We start from the raw sequence: 21,463 nt of genomic DNA on the forward strand, positions 1-21,463 counted from the left end.
GATGGAAGCATTGTCACCACACTGCTCCGTGTTGGCCCATGCTTGCCCAGAGGGGAAGACGAGCTGTTTTTGGGAGACATGCTGACCACAGGGGCTGGTGTGCTGTGCCTTGCCATCCAGGTCTGCTTGTCAGGAAGCTCTTTCTTTCCTGGGGATGTGTGTAAACATGCAGGGAGGAAGGAGGGCCCCTCTTCCAGACTTGGGCGTTAGCAGCAAATCCCCAGAATTAAACCTGCCTGTGTGGGTTGCCAGCTGAGAGGGAGGGAGCTGAAACCACCTCTGCCGAAGGAGAGAAATACCCTTGCTAATAAGCGGGTCCCCTTCCTACAGCTATCCCAGGCTGTTATTATTGCTGGGCTTTCATCTTTTCAGGCTCAGATTCTCCAACCTCGCGAAGTTTAGGCTGTATGTATTTGGGGGTGGCAGCATTGTCCAAACTCATCCAATCCTTCCCTCTCCAGGAGGCACAGCGCAGTTTAACCTTTGCCCACCTCGAAGGCAGGCAGGAGATGTGGCTATGCAGGAATGTGATCACAAGATGCTTAAGCAACAACCCCGGGGGCCCTGCAGTGGCAATGCGTGCGTGGTTTGACCTGCTGTAGGGTTTGCTTTAGTGAGAAGGCCAACTGCTGCCAGAAAGCAGGCACTCGTTACACCTGCTAGATACGTGCTTACCCGCCTGCAAGATGAGGTTTTGAAGGGAAAACTCTGCTGCTTCTCCCATCTGGAGTCTGTTGGGGAGATGATAACCGTGGTCTAAGGGATATGAGGCTCACCTGGAAATGCTGTGTGGGTTTAAAAGGTTTACATGGTCTCTAGGTAGAGAAATATTGAGAACGAGAGTGGAGACAGGGCCCCAGCCTTCCTCGCCATGCCACCGGGAACGGGAGGTTATGCGCTGGTGTGAGGCTGACTTCAAGACTGACTTCAGTTATTTTCTACACCAAAGATGAGCGGATAAATAGTGGAGTAGTGATCCAAATGCATCCTGCCCAGAGACCCAAACTCTTTTCTGTTCTGATGGAGCGCTGCCTGGTTGTGGCCAGGGTCTACTAGTACCAAACCCCGTACAGCCTGCCGCAGCCCCACAGCTCCTGCACGCCCAGACAACTGCTGATCGTGAACATGAGGACAACCCAGCTTGTTCCTCCTTCCTCTGCCTTGAATTTGGGACTCAAAGGATTTGCATTTCCACCAGTCTCCTAATCCAAGGCTTCAAATGAGCCCTAGATGAACTAAGCTGTTGGCTAAGGTGGAGAAAGGGAATGGCTTTTTTCCAGCCGGCTGCTTTCAGCTGAGCCGATTCCCCCGCCTGACCCCCATTTGCTCTCCCGGTGCAAGCAGCTCTGCTCACCCCATGGAAGTGCTCCAGGAGGCAAAGTGGGAGGATTTGGCCTTGGGATTGAGTGGGGAGGGAGGTGTTGGGAAACCAGCCCTCAGCTGCCTATCCATAGCGGTCACCCTTGAGGAATTAGTCAATCCAGGCACCCTCCTGTAACCGAACAGGAATCGAATTCCTCTCCATTCTCTGCGGGAAAGAACTGTTTGTGCTCCGCTCCAGCCCCATCAGACGCCGAGCCCCAAGGTCAGGCTGGCAGGGGGTTGACTGATATGTTGCTGTACGCATGTGGGTGTCTGCATTTCGGTGATGACTGAGAGCTTAATTACTCTTCTAGGTCAGCTGCTCCACTTCCAAAATGGTTTTAAGGGGGCTGAGCTTCCTGCTCATTTCCTGATGGCCTCCAGTTGGGTTCGTGGCCTCGCCAGCTCCTGGATACCGGGAATGCTGCCACTGCTTTCTTTGTAGCTAAGAGGAGCGTGGGGGGCTGTACAGGGCCTGGGGGCTGCACCCCTGAGCCTCGGCCATTTAGGAGGCTTTTGGGGGGGTCCTTCTGCAGGCTTGGGGTGACGGGGAGGCTGCTGTCTGCTCCAGCACTTCAAGACTTGCAGATGAAGCTGTGATTAGGCAGTGTGTGTGTGTCTCTCTCTTCTGCCGTTTTCTTTAATTACAATCTCGGAGGTAATTTCTGACGCATCATTAACAGTTCTGAGTAAACAAGGGGAATTCTCCAAATTATTCGCCATGAGCACAAAGGGAAATTGGCTTTCATCATCTCCCTCTTCATCCAAGGAAGAAGCTGATCTGCAGTAGGCAGGGGGAGGAAGGGAGCATCGTGGCTGCCCTCGGATGCCTCGAGTCAACTTCAGATGGAGCAGCAACCCATCCAGTTTATCCAGCTGACTGAGAGGCCAGCTCTGCCTGCAGCTTTTTGTCCCTACAGCTGAGCAAAGTGGCTGGGGCTTGTCACGGTCGCGACAGTAAATGCGAAGCGCCTCTTGCCTATGAGAGCTTTGGGTGCCGCTTTTGAGTGTTCCCCTCCCGTTTCCAGCTGGATGAAATGGTACCCAGGCTGCTCAGGAGACAGGACAGACCAAAAGCATCCTCAGGGCTGTGTCTCGGCATTGAAGGCGATGCCCCAGTCCTTGGCTGTTGGGGTCAAGGGTGATGCCTGAGGCCAGCATGGGGTTGCGAAGGGGAGGAAGGAACGCTGATATGGAGGTACTTGGGGCCTGCGAAACTAGGTTTGGTCCAAAGCGAGAACTCGGAGGGATGCTGGTGTGCCCTGTGAAAGCAGCAAGTATGCCTGGCAGCTGGGGTGAGAGGAGGTGGCTGGAGAGGACCGCTTTGCTGGGAGTCCCTGGGAGGGCATTCCAGCCTCGTGCAGGGCTCGAGGGAAAGGGGCTTCGTTAGAGGGGTGGCACGTGGAGCTCAGACGAAGCAGTTGCATCCCCTGGAGCACCCCCCCACCCCCCCACCCTGTGCACCACACTGACAGCCCCTTCACCCACACTCCGGCACAGTGGCAAAGCGTCTGCGGCAGCAACCAAGGGAGCGAAGGTTATTTATATTCATGTTGCAGCTCTGCCAGCCGTGACTCTGTTATCTGCCATGCATGAATATTATTTGAATACAGAGTTTGTCGTGACTATTCTTCCGCGTGAAACGAGGGATTTGCTGTGGGATGGGAGCCCTCCCTCCGGCTGTCAGTCAGGAGGGGTTTCCTTTTCCTGTCTCGTTGGAAGCTGCGTCCCCAGCAAGGTGAGACAGTGGACACTTTTTCTCTTGTTAATATCCATGTCTAATCTCCTCTCAGAGGGGCCCTTTGTCCTAGACTGTAGCCAAGATGAGTAATTCAGGGATAGATGAGACGCTATAATTGGTTTGTGACAAATTAAAACATTTTTCCTTCGGAGCTGAGAGCAGGACTGTGGTCTGGAGCTGTCAAGCGTCACAGGGGAGGGCGATTTTTGGAGTAAGCGCATTGCAAATTGGCTCCAGATACGCCTTGGAGTCTGAAATTAAACTCCAGCTGGTGACTCTTCTCAGCTGGGGTTTTATTTTAGGGGGGGACAAAGGGAACATGTGCAGGGAGGGACAGCCTGATCGATAAAGAGAACGTGACTTTTTTTTGCACCGTGCAGTGAGCTGGGGACTGGAGCGAGCCGTGGTGGGGATGCTGGGGAGCACCCAGAAGCACGATGAGAGTGAGCGAGCCAGGAGCTGGAGCCCACCGTTGCCTACCTTTCCTCCACGCTGCTATCAATGGTTCCTCCATCACATCCCAGCAAGGAAGGACCATGATGGAAAGTTGCAGCTCACACCATCTCTTCCCTTGGCTGTGAGTGACTGCCAGGTACAGAACCTCCTCAGGAGCTGCAGGCTGGTCCTTGCCCTGTAATACTTGTTTTCCTGGGCTCCACCTTGCGATGGAGATGGATGGAGAACGAAGGAGCGCGTGAACAGCAGGCTCGGGAAGGGTGTGGGTCTGTAAAGGAGGTTTAAGAGGCAAGAGGAGTCACCATGTGGGCTGGTTTGTGTGTAAAAGGCAGTGGCGAAGGAAGCTCTGAGGTGGGAAGAGTGGACAAAGTCCAGAGGACAGGGGTGTTGGGGCTGGGCCTTGCCAAACTGGTGGGGTGGAGACCACAGGCAGGTTCAATATGGGAACGGGTCAGGTGAGTGAAAACGAGGCCTCGAATTGTTTGCGTCAAGATTTTGTATCTGATACTGAGGAAAAAGGAGGCCCAAGGAAGGGGTGCCATGAGTTTTCCGGGGGTGCTGTATCTGAAAGGGAAGGAGACAGTCTGGAAGAGAAACTTGTAGGTATCAAAACAGGGAAAGCACAAAGGCTGCCAGCAAGGTGGAAGAGTTCAGACCCTGGAGGTGTCGGGTGAGGAAAGGAGGAGGAGATCTGGGCATCTCCTAAATATGAAGAGTATAACTAGCAAGCCACGGTGGCAGGGTGATGGTGACGGGGAGTTGGAGGACTTGGGAGGAAAGATCACAGGATCTAGTTTAGCAACGGAAAGTGCATAGATGCAGCAAATCCTGAAAGGCAGGATCAGATGGTGAGCTGTGACTGGTGTCACTGGCATTAAGACGTTAGCTAATCCGGTTTAAGGGGATAAGCCCAAGAGAAACTGTGGAGACCTAAATTGGAGCTTGTCACTCTCCTGTGGAAAGCAGAGGCGTGGAGGAGGAGGATTTGCTGAAAGAGCCCCTGGATGGTTGGTCAGAAACAGAGGGCAGCTGGAGGAGGGCTGTGAAGATGAAGGGTCAGGAGGTATCGGGTGGGAAGGAATGACAGGAGTCACCGAAAGCTGCACGGGGTAGAGAAACCATTCACTGGGGCAAGGAGAGGCCATGGGACAGCCTCTGTGAGGGGTGGCCAGGGCAGAAGATGATCTAGGGGGTGTGGGAGGGGAATGGGTGGGGGAAATCGGGGAAAACCTGCTTAAACAGAGACGCCTGTGACTTAGTGCAGTGAAGGGTGTGCCGTATTTCAGAATTCACACTCCATTTTACCGTTTTTTCTTACTGTAAGTGTGATGTCGTTGCAATGGAATAGCAAAAGGATAGATCAAGTTCAATTGTCTTGCTGATGAGGGTAAAATAAATACTTAGCTGCATAGTTTTTGTCAGTAATGCAGGATATATTTCAAAAAGGAGACAGGGGAGGCACTGAGAGTTTGTAACTTAAAATTACAAGGTCTGGAAGAAATCACTGGTCTAGTTGCAGTCCATATGTAACTTCCCCTGTTAGAGTTTGTCCAGGAGCCTTCTGGGCTGCACAATCTCTCTTTTAATAGCTGACCTATAGCCCATCCTATTGGTGAAACTGGTAAGGTGGCAGCGAATCTACAGAAACCCAGTGATTATGGTCTGGGAAGCTTATACGATGCATATCAAAGCCAGTATGTGAATTGCGTAAGTGTGATGTAGGTCTGGCACTAAAGTGATAAGAGTCATATCAAGGGAATAACTTAATTAACTGGTCTTGATCAAAGAACTATATGAATTCAATAGCCCAGTTTTCAGCACTAAATGATGAAGTTTAGAAAAACTGTACTTGACGCAATTATCAATTTTCCTGTCCGAGGAGCTTTGAAGTGGCATTAAGAAGGGACAGTCTGTTGTTCCATTTAGGACAACTTTCTCCCTCCCTCCAGTGATCAGGAGGCAGAGGGGCTCCCTCTCCTTTTCAAGTGCTCATTTGAAATGGTCTGAAGCATAATAAACACTGGATGCCAAGGGGAACGGTATCGCGGCTTTCGCAAGTTAATTGTTTCAGATGGTGTAAATCAGGACAAAGAGCTGTCCTTTCCCTGCCAGCCAGGAAAAAATTATTAATTTCCCTACAGCTTTCATTTTGCTCAGGGTTTTGGAGGGGAAGTGATCCCGTTTAACTTCCAACAGTCCTGGACCTTTTGGTCCTTCTTGCATGTCTGCCTGGCTGTGTGTTGTTCAAACACGATGCTAGGTATGAGAGCAAGGAAGGAGTTAGACTGTAGAAAGGCTTCCGGAAGTCTTTAAAATACTGAATTCCATGTTTGTTTATCCAATTTGGATGTGTCTATACGTACCACAGCGTTGGTGTCTATCCCACAAGTTGGGTTTCTGTGCTGAATGACATTTTGGGCCAAAGGGAGAGGGAAGTGTCTGGCCAGCATGGACCGCAGTGGTCAAGATTCAGACATTTTGTCCAGCTGAGCATCTTCTTCTTGATCGGTTCCTCAGCTGCTGACTCGCACGGGTACTGGAGTTGAGTTTGCACCTTGATTAACGGGTGCCTATAAAGCATTGCTATAGTCTCTGAAGGACGTACAAAGAGGTGTCCTGCCACAATTTGTTCAAGCTCAAGGAGGTGGATTTGCCCCTGCTAGAGGACTGATACACCCGAATCTGGCTGCAGGGAGGGAGCAAGTGCAAGTGCTCTGCAGTGTGAGAATATCCCAATCCCAATCCCTTTGAATTCGCTCATAAACCAACGATGAAGTCCATGCTGAAACACTGAGTCAGAAAGCAGAAGATGTCATCTGCTAAAGGGGCATCAACCCATGCCACAGATCAAGGAACAAACAGTCCTGAAACACAGAGTTATATTAAATCCAATGTTTCTTTATTTTGTTAATGTTTGTAAAAAAAAAAAAATATATTTTTAAAAAACAAGAAATCAAATACTGAAACATCATGAGGAATAACAGTGAAAGGCCTGTTCTGCAGAGGGTTAGGATTTTAATGGACTTTCTGAGCAAAATGTGGCCTGCGTATTTGGTCCAGGACTGAAAATGGTGTCATGGTTAGTCAATGAGATATTTGGCTGATGAAATCCAGCCCATTAGGGAAGCTGAGGTTTAACCTTCTGCACAACTTCACAGCTATTTTAAGGGAGATGGGGAGGTGGGCAGCCCTGCACTGCACCCTGCGTCGCTGCAGGTGCCTTCCTCCGTTTGCTGATGGCTTCTCTCCCCTCGTTTGTGTCCAGCTGGTGTCCTGGAGACTCACCCTTCTGCGTAAGTAGAGTCAGTGCAGGAGACGGTTCCTTTCTCCACTGTTACCTTGGCAGACCTCAACCAGGTCTTCCAGAGAGGCGAGCCAATGCATTTGGATGTGCCTCCTGGAAAAGGATACCTAAACCTCATTCATCCATCAGTGCCAGTAATGGGAGAAAAGCCCTGCTGCTTCCAGCTGCTGCTGCCTATGGTCGGACTTCCCCACTCTTCTCCTTCCCCTGGGCACTGTGTCCTTTCTACCAGTGAGTACCTCATTCCCCAGGCAGGGAGAACTGGGGATGTGTTGTGTCTGCCAGGTATGGTGTGAGGCTGCTGTGAAAAGCTGAGAAGCCTCAGAAAGGCCCTTGGGAAGTCAAGGATTAATCCAGTTTCCTTACAGCTCCAGGATTTCCCGCTTGCAGAACACAGATGGACTTTGGTTTTGCTCTCTGAAATGAGGTGGTTCCTCCTCCTGGGCAGAATGAGGGAATGATTTCCGAAGGCAGCAAACCCAAGGTCCATTCGCTTGGGTCTTCCCCAGAATAGGACCGAGTGATGGAGGTGGGATGATTCGCTCTCCAAGCCACACCGCTGGTTTTTCTCCAGGAGATGGAAGAAAGCTGGGTGCTGGTAGCCGGGAGGCGAAGCTGCAGCTGGCCACGCCGACTCTGAACAGCGAGGGCAATTAGAGATCAGAAGAGCTGGGGTGGCTTCGTCACATTTCCCTGCTGCCGTTCTGGAGGTGATAATATAATTCATATCAGAAGAGTTAGTGGGCTGAAAATGAATTGGAGAAATCAATCCAGAGGGTATAAATGAATTAGCATGTAAATGAGGACACTTGCTCTACATAGTTTAATATTGCCTGCAGCTGTAAATAATTCCAGGGATGGAATCAAAAGCCGCAAACAACTTCATTTTTGTGCTCCTCCCCCGTCCGGGAGCACCTGCAGCTACGACCGACCCACCCTTGCAGAATCATCGCATTGCAAGGGAATTAAAGGAGATGAGATGTATATACATTTTTTTTTCCCTGATTGGCCATTATTTACAAGGCTGCCGCTCCTGGTTTCGTGCACCAAGTCGCTGTTTGTGCATGCACATGGCAGTCTGAGCGGCAGCGAAGGGGGAGGCGCGGTACTGGCTTGCGATGAGATCTCGTGCAGCATATCGTGAGCCATCCCGGTCACCCCGTGCTGGGTTGACTTGTGTGTGAAATAGCAATTTCTCACCAAGACCTGCAGCATGAGAGGCCTTGATTGGGGTGGAGGACTTACCTCTTCTGGGGTGTCTAAGGGTGGGAGAGGTGGGTGCTTGGAGAGCAGGAGCCAGCTGGGAGGAGCGGCTGCTTAAATAAAAGGGTGTTTGGAGCTGTCTGGAGATACGGTATTTCCAGGAGAGACAGAAAAGCGCATGGTGGGACTCTGTACAGTCTGGAAAACTGGAGGAGGTGCAGAGAGGGGTCATTAGAGCAGGGGAGGTATCGGACAGGCCCTTTATGAGAGGCGACTAAACAAGCACAGCTTATTTAGCCTAACAAAATGAAGGCTGAGAGGACATGTGATTGCACAGGCAGATAAACACAAGGGAGGGAGAGGAGCTAGTTAAGCTAAAGGCCAGTGTTGATACCAGAACATGCAGATACAAACTAGTCATGAATAAATTTCAGAGGGAAATGAGATGGAAGTGTCTAAGCACCAGAGCAGAGACTATGGACAAGCGCTGGAGAGTCCACACAACCAGGCTGCTCTTGCACTGGCGTTTGACTGTAAAATAGGATTATAGGAGTAGGTCCCTTGAGATCAGGCAACTGCGTTTTGTGATCTGGGAAGTCCTGCCTGTTGCCAAAAGCCCCTTTAATATTCTGGCAGGGGAAGGATGCGGATCTGCGGAGGGCATATGTCTCGTTGAGTGACTCCAGGAGCGGTTGTTGAGAGCTTTTGGAGTGGTGCTGATGACAGGAGGTTAAAGATGATCCTCGACAGTCTTTTATCAGTGCTTCCCTCTTGTTTTTGACACTGACGGATCACTGAGTTCCCTCTTTCATCAGGTTGGAGTTTCAGGTTCTGCACTAACTAGATCTCCCAGGTGGACTGGAAACACTGATTAAGATGGATAGAGTGAAAGCAAGTCCATTAAATTGTTAATAAAGAATATTACACACATACCTTAATCTGCAGCTAGCCTGACACTTTATAAAAGTACATTAGGATATAATCCAATTGAAGCCACAATATCGAGAACATCTTATCTCATCACAAATTGAAATTATATCATATTCCTCATTTCTTAAATTAAAAAGCTAAAACCTTTTAGTTTGCTCTCATATGCTTGTGTAAAACTTAATCAGTGGTTTTAACAACATTATTTTTCAATATGGGCCATTTCTGCTCTCATTTATTTACAAGAGAGAACTTCCTGGTAGGAGAAGTGATTCAATTTGCAGGAGGATACATCAAGCACTTAAGGATTTTGTAGGGATTGATTGATTATTTATCATGTTATCTTGCCTGGAGACGTCTGATATGCCTGTGCTTTTGCTATCTTGCATTCCACCTGATGCTCTTCCTTTGCGTCTCGCTCCCCTCCAGTGCTAAGGGTGCTCTTCTCGCACGCGTGTGCCTGCACGAGTGTGTTGGAGGAAAAGGGGGTCAGGGAAGGCAAGGCTGAAGCTGTCTCTGTTGGGACGAAGATGCTGGACTGGGCAGATATGAGATTCATTTCACTGGAAGATAGCAGAGAAGTAAGAGAGGTTAAAGGGCGGTTTGAAATTCTGCTGGATTTTAACCGCAGGCTGCTGCGGTGCTCAGCCGTAGATCTCCAAGTGCGTCAAGTATGTCCTTCCTCACAGAGGAGGGAAGTGGGGCACAGAGAGGCCGTATGGTTCGCTGGAAGTAGCCCCAGGAGCAGAAAATGGCCCTGAAGGGCCATCAGCCCTGGTTGGTAGCTGGTCGTCTCAGGCCACACTTCCCAGGGTAGCTGCAAACACCTTTGGGTCACCCAGCGAAGCGCTGGATGAAGTCTGGGCGCCTCCGTGGGACAACGCTTCCCGCTCAGCCGAGCTGTCCCGGCGATGCGCTGCCAATGGCTCGTCCAGGGCTCTTTGCAAAACCACCATCGTCCCTACGCTTGCGATCAATCTGGTGACCCAAGAAGGCCAGGCTTGGGGTGCGGAGAAGAAGGGGTCACGTCTTCATGCTTAGAGGAAACCGCTCTCATAGCGATAACCTCGTGGGGTGGGGGATGCTGATTGTGTCCCGCTGCCTCGCTGTGGCAGGAGGGTTTGATAGCCGTGGCATGTCCTCCATGGGGGTGTCAAGCCCAAGGCCAAAGGGAAGACGCCGAAAGTCTCCATTTGAGGGGGGATGACCCCCAGGAGCCCTACAAAAGGGCTGTGGCTTGAGCTTTGTCTTGAACGTTGGCCGCTCTTTGGCACTGGTGCGTGAGTGGGTGAAGGGGAGGTGCTGCTCACGGGGGCTCTTGGCCTCACATCCCCAGGGGGGCGTTGGGACATTTGATATAGCAAGAATTTTTGATTTTAAGCAAGAAAACAATAACAGCAGAAACTCCAACCAAACCCTCAACTGTTTGGACTGTGGTTGTCTTTCTGGCAGGGGGAGGCACGAGGAACAAGGACATTTGAGGTTTATTCTTTTCACTGCTGCAGATTTTGGCGAATTGCTCTCCCTGCCATAGTTTCCCCTGAGCAGTTTGAGATCAGCTGGGTTTATTCTTTTATGAGTATTGGAGTGCAGGAATTGCTCTCTTCTGGTGAAAATAAATACAGAAATCCTGAAGCACGACTCCAAAGAGAGAGGAGCCTGCAAAAAAGCACCACGCTGGAAAGAGAGTACGTTTGGTTTGTCTTATTTTTCTTTTGCTTTTGGGGCTTTTAGGGTTCCTGTTGTAGGGATTGCACCACGATGACAAACTAGAGAGGTTTGAAAAATGGAAACACAATCCCCTGACTCCAGGAGCTCAGACTTAAATATCAACAAATACCTCAGGATGCACTCGTGAGTGCTGATGGAGCAGCTGACTCGGCGAGCATGGAGGTGAACAACTCCAGAGCCCCGCAGAGCCCCGCAGTCCTGATTTGCTGAACCCAGCGGAATAAATTCCTGTGTAGGATGATCCATGTGCATGGGCCCCCGCACGATCAGGGCCAATGTTTGCGAAGTGCTGTGAGATGCTTGGATGAAAGGGACTACAGAAGCGCAAAGTATTACTTTTTCATGATTACTGCAATTGCTATCCTTGGGGCTGTCCAAATGTTGTTGTTCCAAGTGAAAATATAAAACCCTTTTGGCATGTTTCTTTTTTGCGTTGTGATAAATAGAAATGCAGGAGGAAAAAAAAAATCCCCTCCTAACAGTGAGAGAAGAAAAGCAGTCCCTGTGCAATTTGTTACACATCTCATATGTCTCTGACTGCTAGCTGTAGAGATATTTAGAGGGAGTATTTAGCCAATGCAATGCACAGCCTCTGGAGTACCGGCTTCTGCTTTGGTCCATGCTTGGTTGAACCTTTACAGCAGCTTTATGGTTTTTTGACACAGCATTTCAGGAGAGGCTTTGATTCTGGAGGATGCCAACTGCACCGAGTGGGGCTAAGATGATTAATCAAATTATTTGAAGGGTGTTCGCCAGAACTGGGAAATGACCAGTCTCCATCCTAATCTCTGGATTGAGATGTCAAGCCGGCCTCCAGCTCGGAGCACTGAGCTCGCCAGGAGGCAGAGGGTGGAAAGAAATCTCCGGCAGCGAACAGCCTGGCAGGGCTGCCCATGGTGGGGAGGGATGTCGGCCGTCAGGGGCCATGGGGGGGTGCTGCTGGGTGGGCTGGGTGAGGCAGCGGGGGCTTTGCCCATCAGGAAGGCCAGACAAAACTTCTCCAGCTGCTACGGAACAGGAATAAGGTGATGGTTGTGCCTCAAGCTGCCTTCCTCCCACCGGGCTGCGGGGAAGGAGGGGGAACGGCTGGGATGTGCTGTGTTCCTGCAGCTCCCGACCGGCCGTGGGGTATGGGCTTCTCTGCTCCCACCCTGATTTTATGTCTTTGCTGAGCAGGACGGCGGAACAAGTGGCCTGGCATGGAGGAGACAACAAGCACGAAGTCGTTTTGAGCTTGGTGCCAGTGTCAGGTGCTTAGAGGAGCTGTGGCTTTGGTTGAAGTCTTGCAGGGGATGGGGATGGGATGGGACCCCGCTGAGGAGGCTGGCGGGGGGCTCCACGAGACAAGAAACGCGGTGAGGAGCAGGGACTCGGCTCCAACGCTGCGCTTTTCTCTTCAGGGACCAGATGGGTCCGTCACCCATCTGCTTTTGCTTTCAGTAAGTGTTCGGATTTATCCACAGTTAAAGATGAAGCCAGAGCACCCGAGGAGGAGAAGGCGCGTGCTGCAGCAGCACAGCACGGGGCAGCCGGGGCTGGGTCGAAGGCGGTGGGGGTGAGGGAAGCCACCCGCATGGGGGCAAGGGACCCCCTGCTGCCCTCCTTCCCCCGTCTGCCCTGGGGAGAGCAGGCAGATGGGCTTTCCCCAGCGCCAGAGCCAGCACTCGGCACTGCTGCGTGGGGAATTGCAGGTCTTGACTCTGCTCCCTGGCCGGCTGGGTGGCCGGTGTCCCTGCTTCCACGTGAGCTCCAAAGCGTGCCGGGATCCCCTTTGCAGCAGGAGCTGACGGCGCCTGGGGCGTTTCGTGGACCTACGACCCGAGCATCCTCGCTCTCTGCCCTCCCCGGCACGCTCGATGCCACTTTCCCGTCCGCCGCTCGATTCTTCCTCGGCAAACGCCTCTCGCCATCTCTCCATTTCTCTTCCAAGCCCCAATCCGGCGGGGGCGCTCACCCTCGTCCGGAGCCGTGCGTTTTTTTTTTGCGGGGCCCCCGCTCGCCATCTGCCCGGCGCAGCGCTGGCAGATGCTGGCTCCCGTCCAGGCCACGGCGAGTCGAGCCGCCGGCAGCCCTCGGCCGCTTCGCCGGGCACCCGGAGCCCCGGTGCCCACGGCACCGGTCACGTGCGGCCATCAGCTGATGGGGAGGATGACTCAGCCGGCAGCTGTCGGGCCCCTAAAATAATGACAAAAACAATTAGCAGTCCAAGCAGTAGCCTCTCCTTAATTATCTCCTCCGAGTTTAATTAACTAGCTAAATTATCAGCAGTAATGTAGGCATTAATTATGTCAAATTACAGTGTAAAAATCACAAAGTGTGGAAAATGTCAATTCAGCTGTGCTCACCTGCCGGGCTGAGACAGTGCCGGTGACAGAGGCTCAGCCCAGCGCAGGGGAAGGGGCTGCTCCCCCTCCCCGGGGGATCGGGACCCTGCCACGGCAGCCTCGGCGGGACCGAGGGGGACGATGACGCCGATGCTGACAGGAGCTGGTGGCACGGTTTTGGTTGGGAGCCGTCGGGGTCTGCCTGGACGGGGGCAGGAGCAGGGAGGCGGGAGTGTTTTGGCTCTGGCAGAGGGAGGGGAAGGAGCGTGGCTCCCCAAACCAGATGGCTTGGATGCTGAATTATTAAATTATGAATATTAATACAAATCAGACACGGAAGAGGTAATAATTTTGCTGCCCTACAGAAATAATTAACATAATTTTGATAAATTACATGATAAGAGAATCTCAAAATTGAGGTAGATTTATCTTAATTAATATCTTGGACTTGCTCCGAAAGGTAAATTGTTCCACTGGGGACCGGGGAAGGGTGAAGAAGGGGCCCCTGGCTCCGTGAGCCGGACCCGTCCCGGGGTTAGTGTGTGTGGGGAGGATGGGGCAGTCCCTCCAGGCTGCACCCCAGCCCTGGCTCAGCCGCACAGCGGGGAGCGATGTCAGGGTTATTCCCACTCCCACGGGGACACCAAGTGACTTATTTCAGGTTGCATGCATTGGTCGGACAGCAGAGCTTTGAGGTGGCATCTCCAAACTCCCGCGTACCCAGTGCCACCCTCTGCCGGGTTCTGACGGGTGTTTTGCTGTGTCTCTCCGTGGAGGCAGGGCTGGGCGCGCACCGAGGTCCGAGCCCGTGGGATAAATGGCTTCACCAGAAACTGCTGCCCAAGTGCCCCTTGGCTTCGCTTTGGCTGCCTCTGCTTGGGCACATGTGCATCATGACACGCGTACCTGTTGTGTTCATCCATCTGTGCCGCTGCGCGCACACGAGGGTGGTTAGTGGCTTCTTGTTTTCACAATTCATGCAATAATGTGGGTGTCTTCCCTTGTCCATGTCTAGCCAAGGGCTGGGCATGTGAGTAAAACCTCATGTGCTTTCTGGACTTGCACACGCATTGTTTTTATCCTTCCTACTGTATCCTTAACACCTTCACCCACACACTGGAGATGAGAGCGCTGCAGAAGCGGGTGAACGCTCCCTCCCAGGGCCTGCGGAGCAGTGTCCGCGCTGCACATCTCCGACAACACCGCTCCAAGGGACTGGGCAGGGCTGCATCCCAAGCAGATGGAGACACACCAGGCAGATACTGCGTGTTCGTTTTCTGCAGGTGAACCACCAAGAGCTGTGCGTGGCTGAACCAAAGTCAGTGGGGACATCCCAGGGTGGAAGTTAAGCCTGGAAGGGAAGGGGATGTTCAGTTACTGAGTGATTTGCTTCACCATCCATCATCGTGGTGTTGACCTGCTTTGCTGCTGCCCCACATCGTTTTCTTTCAGCTTGCATGACTCCAGAGAAGCCCGTGTCCCTCTCCAAGCGTGCGTGCAATGACCGGGCAGTGCCCTTCCCCTTCGCCAAGTCGTGGTTATCGTCAGGGTCTTTGTCTTGGTGCTGCTGCTGATCATCAGCGCAGCCTGCAAAGGTGCAAATCTGCCTGAAAAGGGTGTATGGGTGGGCTGTGCAGATTGCTTTGTGTTGCATAAAATTTTACACTCAAAGCCCGGAGGCATTCAGGAGGATGTAACCTCACACCTTCAGCAGAGGTGCAGCCCAGAGCAGACTCGGAAGCAGTGACTTAACCCCTGAAGCAGTGTAGACATCCCCCAGGCATAGGCAATGCATATGCTGGTATGGATATGCGTATGGAGATCATCGATAACTTGTGGCATCAAAGCTGCAACTCAAATTACAGGGCTAATTGCAAAATTAAAGGAAATTATGCTTTACTATGACATTTTTGCAATACTTGTTCAAGTGATCTAGGAGAAGACATTACCTGTACGTTAATGGTGTCCATTTACATGTCCGAAGGGGTAGCTCCGCTGCAGTTACATCTGTAGCCTACTTACGTTTCAAGTATGTGGCTGCCGAAAGGCTTATAGCTTGGTTACTTGATGTATTTCTGACACGGGTGAGCGGGAGGAGTGCGAGGAGCAGCCAGGAGAGGCTGTTCTCAGGAGGCTTTGGTCTTGGTCTCGAGAGGTTTTTAGATTCACATCCATGCGTTTGCCAGCTTAATTGGCAAAAGCTTTAATTTTTCAGAAGGGCTAGAAATCTTGTTGATCTGTTCCCACTGGCAGGATTTAAAGCCTCAAACATTTTCCTTTTTCAAAGAGCTATACAAATGTTAACTAATACAGCCCCAGTTAAACATAATCTCTAGATGGGGAAACAGTCACACGCTGCATGAGTCCCTTAGCTTGGATGGGGGAGTTGCCGGGTCCTGCCAGCCGCACTCTCCATCCAACCCTCCTTCCACCCAGACCTCCTAAAATCCCTGCTCTGTGCCCTACATTACACTGGGCTTCAGTTTCCTTTCTCCACACCTTACCTGGGACACAGCTAAACGATTTGGTCCCCCCAAGGCCAGCCACATTCTTCCCATCTCAACAGCTCCATCGAAGTGCCACCAGCAGCATGTCCTTGCCTCCCGACGGGACCGAGCCCCAGGACATGCCTCCTGCGGCGGCGAAAGGGTTAAGGCTGGACTCAAATTGAATCGTTGGATGCAGCAGGCGTTGGTGCCCATCCATCCGTTGGTGCGTGTGTGCATGCATATATCTACACACAGCGTGAGGCTCGCTGGACGAAAAACACTCCCGGGGCTGTGCGGCACAACGCACGTGGGGTACTCCTGCAAGACCAGAACATGGGCTCTAACTTGCTGTTGCAAGGAAAACGTCTAGATATGTGTATATACAAACCCAAAGGTGCACTCGCCCTGCCATGGGAGCTGGGCATCCAGCAATATTTGTTTGAGGAAAGGCTGCTTAGCCGGCTGCGGCCGGTGGCCGGTGGCCAGTGAACCTGGACGAGCCCCAGCAGGACCCAGCCAAGGTGGTGGGTGGCACGGAGCGACATTCAGTGCCCCTCAGCAGGGTGTCCTTGTTTTAACAGGTTTTCCAGCACCGTCCAGACACGTGGCTTCACATCCCTCTTTGCTGCCAGGGCTGCCAACAGGTCCGGCTGGATGGACCGTCAGGTGGGGTCCACGCAAGAGGGAACCCCAAGGTAAAGCTCCCTCTTCTGCCACCCCACAAGCTGGGTGAGGAGCAGGAGGGGTGTCAGGGTGACCGTGGTGGGTGCTGGCTCACATGCTCCATAACAGCATTGACTCGCCTTAAAAAACCTTAACCTGTGGTTGCAGCACTCGCTCCATATTTAAAAACTCCCAGTAAGGCAAAGGCTCTCCCGTTGTGTATTTTCCATGAATGATATTCCCAATACTGGTTCCTACTGCTCCTTGTGACCCAGTGTCATGGTTTAACCCCAGCCAGCAACTAAGCACCACGCAGCCGCAAGACCCTTCCTTCGGGCAGCAAACCCCGAGCTGTAGGAGGAGGGTGTGGAAGGTGGGGGAAACTGAGGCAGGGAGATAAGTGGACACATTCGGGGGGGAGCGGTTGTTGGCGTGACTGCCCTGCTTCTGCAGAACAAGGACGGGGTGAAGGACATTTGTCTGGGGTGAAGGAAGCCAAGCTGAGAGAGCAGGAGAGCGCAGGAGCCACCCCTACGTGTGCACACACGTGGGTGCGAGCAAGACGTTCCCACCTGGGAGAACGCATCCGTGATGCGGAGCTGGTGGAAACCTCATCCTTCCCCTCCTCTCTCAACCTCCCCTCTGCTGGGGCTGAAGATGGGGAGACCGGCTCTGCCTCTGCCTTTTGTGGTTGCTATTTCCACTTTGTTTCAGGTTTCTCCTCTGTTGGGACTTTGGGCCTTCCTGTTCCCCAGTAATTATGTAATTACTTCACAACATGCTGCAGGAATAGTCAGGGAGACGGCTACAGCTAGCACAACAATGGTGACAAGTAAAACATTAATTTCTGGAGTTCTTTTAATTAATTCATCAGGAATCGTGCTGTGCGGGATGATTACGTTAAAGTGTTTAATTACAAATTTATATGTAATGATGCACTTTAATTACTTTGGACTGGTACAATATTATTGGGCCCTTTTCCCAAGATTCCTGGCACTGGGTTTGGGCTGCACACAAGCAGTGCCATGGATGCTTGTGCCTCTAAATTATTTACATGGCATGGGAGAAATCCAGTCCTGATTGATGAGAGCAAATTCTCCCCTTAGCTGAATGGGAGCGAGGGCCGTGGGGAATCCAGAGAAGGAAGGTCAGTGCGGCGTGTGTGTGTCAGGCAGAACATCAGGGCATTTTTTGTTGGAAGAATCGAGGTTAATCTGGTAGAAACTGAAGTGATAGAGAGCCAGGCGCGATAAATATTTATCAAAGGGACCAGTGTCAGGATTCTGGTTCACCGGTGCAGATATGTCCCGGATGGATCTCACGAAGCAGCGTGAGATGCTGCTGCTAACGGCCCTCGCCAAGCGCATAGGGTGGTTTTCCCCAGCTCCGCTCCTTTTGCTTGTCCCCCTTTCCTTTGTCTTGCCTGTCTTTGTGTGCAAGTGTGTGTGTGCATGCACACTCATTTTCTTTCCCTTTAGGCTCCCATTCTCCCCTCGTCCCGTCTCTATTTGCCTCTGTGCATGGGGAGCATCTGTCATTCTTCTTTCTCCTTTGTCAGTGTCCTCCCAGGCTAGACGGAGCCTAGAGGGGCAGCCACGCTGTTAGAAAGGCCTGTGAGCTAAAGTGCTTCAAGTTAAGTTTGAGGTTGGCCTGTCTTTAAGCTGCTCTACATGCAAAATAACCAGTTATGTAGTGCAAATATGCATGGTGTGTGTATATATATATATATGTGCTGTACAGAGTAATCTGCAGGGCAGGCACTGCCTTGGTGTCATGGTTCACAGCGTCTGGCACACAGGGGTCTGGCAAAACTGGTTTTGTTTTGCTTGACTTTGGAGAGCAGGATGTGTCAAGGAAGAAATCGGACAATTTCCTCAAGAGAGAGGGAAATGGAAATCAGCTTTGGGTATGTTACACTGATGGACGCCAGCAGATGCACCGGTGAGGTTGGGCGTAGTGTTGCCGACGCTTCTCTTGCAGTGGGTTTGTGTCAGTATAATTGCAACCAGAATTTGCTGGCAAAGAGCAGCAAATGGACCCTGTGAGATGCTCTCCTCCACTGCAGCCAGGACTTTGCGTGCTTATTTCTTGTGCAGTTGCACAGATGATGCACTGCTTTGTCTAGGACTGCAGGGTCCCAAGGTCCAAGCCATTTAGTTGCGTTACTTGGTTTTGAACACACACACAAAAAAGTCACTTGCAGTAGCTGATGTCGTACTGTCTCTTTGTGGGGGTGCAAGTTGCTTTTATTGGTAAGCTGGTTTCTGGTGGGCCTGGCCAAGAAGAAATGGGAGTTTTCTTGGGAGATGGCAGAAGTGCCAGGGCAGAGGCAGGCGATGGTTGCTCTCATGGCCATGACCCGTTGCCCGCTCTGCAGAGCACCAGAGCTCAGTGGCTGCTTTGCTGCAGTTGAACTGGGCTTCAGACCTCTGTGGTGGGCACTGCAGTCATCTCATCTCCTCCATACAGACAGACAGACAGAGTTTCAGACCGTCGGCTTGCTGCTGGGCCCCAGCAGGTTGGTAGGTGAGAGCAACTTCAGCGGTTTCATCTCCTGGGGGTGTCAGCAGCGGGAGCCTGTGTTGACTTTGCCTTCATTCATTTTTCTCAGAGCTTTGCAAATCTTTATTGATTCATAGCTTTTTTTTTTTTCCCCATCACCTCATCTAGTCTCCATCTCCTGCCTCTTCCCACATTGGCTTGACCCCTCTTGAGCTGCTCCGCCATCTCAAAGCCATATTTCATTACAGCAGTCCTCTAAAGGACTCCCATAGGGGAGCCCAGCTTTGGGTGGGTAACGCTGGAGAGCTGCCATGGGAGGAAGAAGGTCGGAACATGGACCAGTACAGAGGAGGATTTAACAGAGGGGACCAGACCCCCTGTCTGCTCAGCTCTAGAACCAGAACACCTCCTCATCTGCAGAAACAGAGTAAAACTGGGTCTTTTGGTAATCTCTGGGTGGCTGCTGCCTGGAGGCATGTAGCTCAGATGATGCCCCATGACAGCCCCAGGAATATTAATTGCAATTCAGTCTATGGCCATGAAGAACTTTGTGAGGAAAGAACACCACAGTTCCTACAGGGCTTAGCCAGGCAGGAGAGCTCATTGCCAGGGTGACTGGCCATGGAACTAAATGGAGAAGGGTATGGGCTCACTGGGTGCCATCTGAAGCACTTGGTATTCGTCTGCTGGATGATCAGATCATTGATATGTGCAAAAATGGTGGCAAAATGGGGCACTGTAAGGAGCCGGTCCCTGCAAGTTTCCCCATACAAGAGCTCACAGCCAACACTGTCCATGCTCTTGCTGTCAGCTGGGTGCAGCTCCCAGGAATGTTCATTCTCTTCTGCAAGGTGTCAGGGCTGTTACAAGAGGTGGTGTAGCTCATTTGCCATTAGCAGGGATGGCAGAGGGGTTCGGTTGCCCTCCTGGCAGAGCAGGCAGCGCCTGGTCCGGTTGACGTAGACCTGCAGCACAGGGAGGCTGCGGCAGCATCGGTGGGTCGTTTCCTAGTATTAATTATGGATCCAGATTTGCAATCCAAGCCTTCCTCTGAGCTCCTGGCAGTCGCTGCTCACTGAAGATGGAAAAGGGCGTGATGACCGTATTCTCCAAGACGATGTAACTCAGGGCACGTGGGATAAACCCTTGCAGGGCAGGGTGCCCACACTGGGCAAGCAGGAGGCTAACAACTGCTGAGCGAGAGTGGTCCTGGTGAAGCAAGGCCATTCACGTGGGCTTCACATGGGTAAGCGAGCTGGAAAGAGTCCCACCGGGAGCCAAAATATGCATTGCCCTGCTGATTCACAACAGCTGCTGCTCCTGATGATGCTGTAGCTGAGGTAAGGGAGGAAAACCCCTTTTTTTTCCCATGGGAAGACAGGGTGTTTGCAAGCCCAGCTCGTTCCAGAAAGTTTTGTCTCCTGCATACCCCCTCCTGTGATGGTCAGGCTTTGCAGAGGCTGTCCCAGCAGATGGACGTGGTCCCTCGCTGCACACGGAGAGGAGCAAAGCACTTCTCCCCTGCAGGCTTCCCGTGCCCCTTTGCTTTGCAACTGTGTTCATAAGATGCAACTGCATTTTGGCAGGGAGCTGGGAGCACCGGACATCTCAGCGAGTGCAGAAGTGCTTCTTGCCACAGCTCGGGTATTTCCAAGCCGGAGCTGGTCCCAGCATTTGGCATTGCGTGTGCTGGGTCATGCAAGGCTTTTCCTGGCAGTCTGCAGAGGGAAGGGTTTAGTGAGTGATGGCAGGAGCAGGGCTTTCCGGGAGGATGGGTCAATGGACAGGCAAAAATGTGTGAGCATCATGAAGAGCAAACCAAATGGACTCATGTTCATCCTGAAGTCCTAGAGTGGGACGTATCCTGCATGTGTCTGTAGCAGCCATAGACTCTGCATGATGGAGTTTGTTAGACTGTCATGCAGGCTTCGGATGACCCTTTTTCTCCTCCTTTTTTTATTCACTTTGACATTAGTCCAGACACCCAGAAATGGTCTTAGTGCTGGCACTTGCTGTGGGAGGAAGAGACGGGGTGCTGCACAAATACCCCCCTCTCCCAGGTGCACCGTGCTGGTCAGAGACACAGGGCAGCTTTCCAGGGCAGACCCCCTGAGCAGAGGTATTCGTTCTGCCATAAGTAATTCCCATTTGTGGCTTTTCTCCTGCCTGCACTGTGCTGGTTCAGGCGCTGGCAGCAGAGGCTGCCGCCTTGCCGCGGTGTGCTGGAGCCCCACGCCTCGCACCAGGGAGGGCTCCCCGCCGTGCCGAGGAGCATCCTGGTGCCACCTCCCCAGCGCCTGATGCTGGAGGGGCTGGGGAGCTCCTGGGGGGCCATGGAGGTGATGCCTGAGCTGGTTTCACGCATCTGAGGGTTGCCAAAGCCTCCCCTTTGCATGGGGTCAGGCTCCCCGGTCCGTTCACCGAGCCCCATCCCCAGCGACGTTGCGGCACCTCAGCCACGCCGAGCGTGGCTGGCACCGTCCGTCCGTCCGGGCTGCCTGCGTGGGGAACGGCTCCTCGGGCAGCAGGCCTGCCAAGGCCAGATGGTGTTTGCGAGCGGCGCCAGGTCCCAGCTGAGCGCTGCCCGGCGAGACAAGCGCAGAAGCTGCCGCCGCAGCCGGCGCTGCCAAACCCGCGGCATATGCTGCGCTCTGCCCTACACCTGCCGATGGGCAGCCTCCGCGCACCGCTCGCGTGGTGCCGGCGTGAAGGAAGGAGGAAAAGCGGCAGCCCCATCTGGAAGGAATTTAGTGGATAAACA

General features: G+C 52.4%; 1 long non-coding RNA gene across 1 annotated transcript; it reads left to right on the forward strand.

Moving 5' to 3' along the window:
- Nucleotides 1-3,052: 3,052 nt before the first annotated feature.
- LOC142045311 (uncharacterized) lies at nt 3,053-11,206 on the forward strand. The gene is made up of 3 exons (XR_012654561.1): nt 3,053-3,100; nt 3,484-3,695; nt 10,728-11,206. It is a non-coding gene; the product is annotated as an uncharacterized LOC142045311 (long non-coding RNA).
- Nucleotides 11,207-21,463: the final 10,257 nt, after the last annotated feature.

The sequence above is a fragment of the Buteo buteo genome, chromosome 27 (genome assembly GCF_964188355.1).
Source record: "Buteo buteo chromosome 27, bButBut1.hap1.1, whole genome shotgun sequence".
Taxonomy (NCBI): Eukaryota; Metazoa; Chordata; class Aves; order Accipitriformes; family Accipitridae; genus Buteo; species Buteo buteo.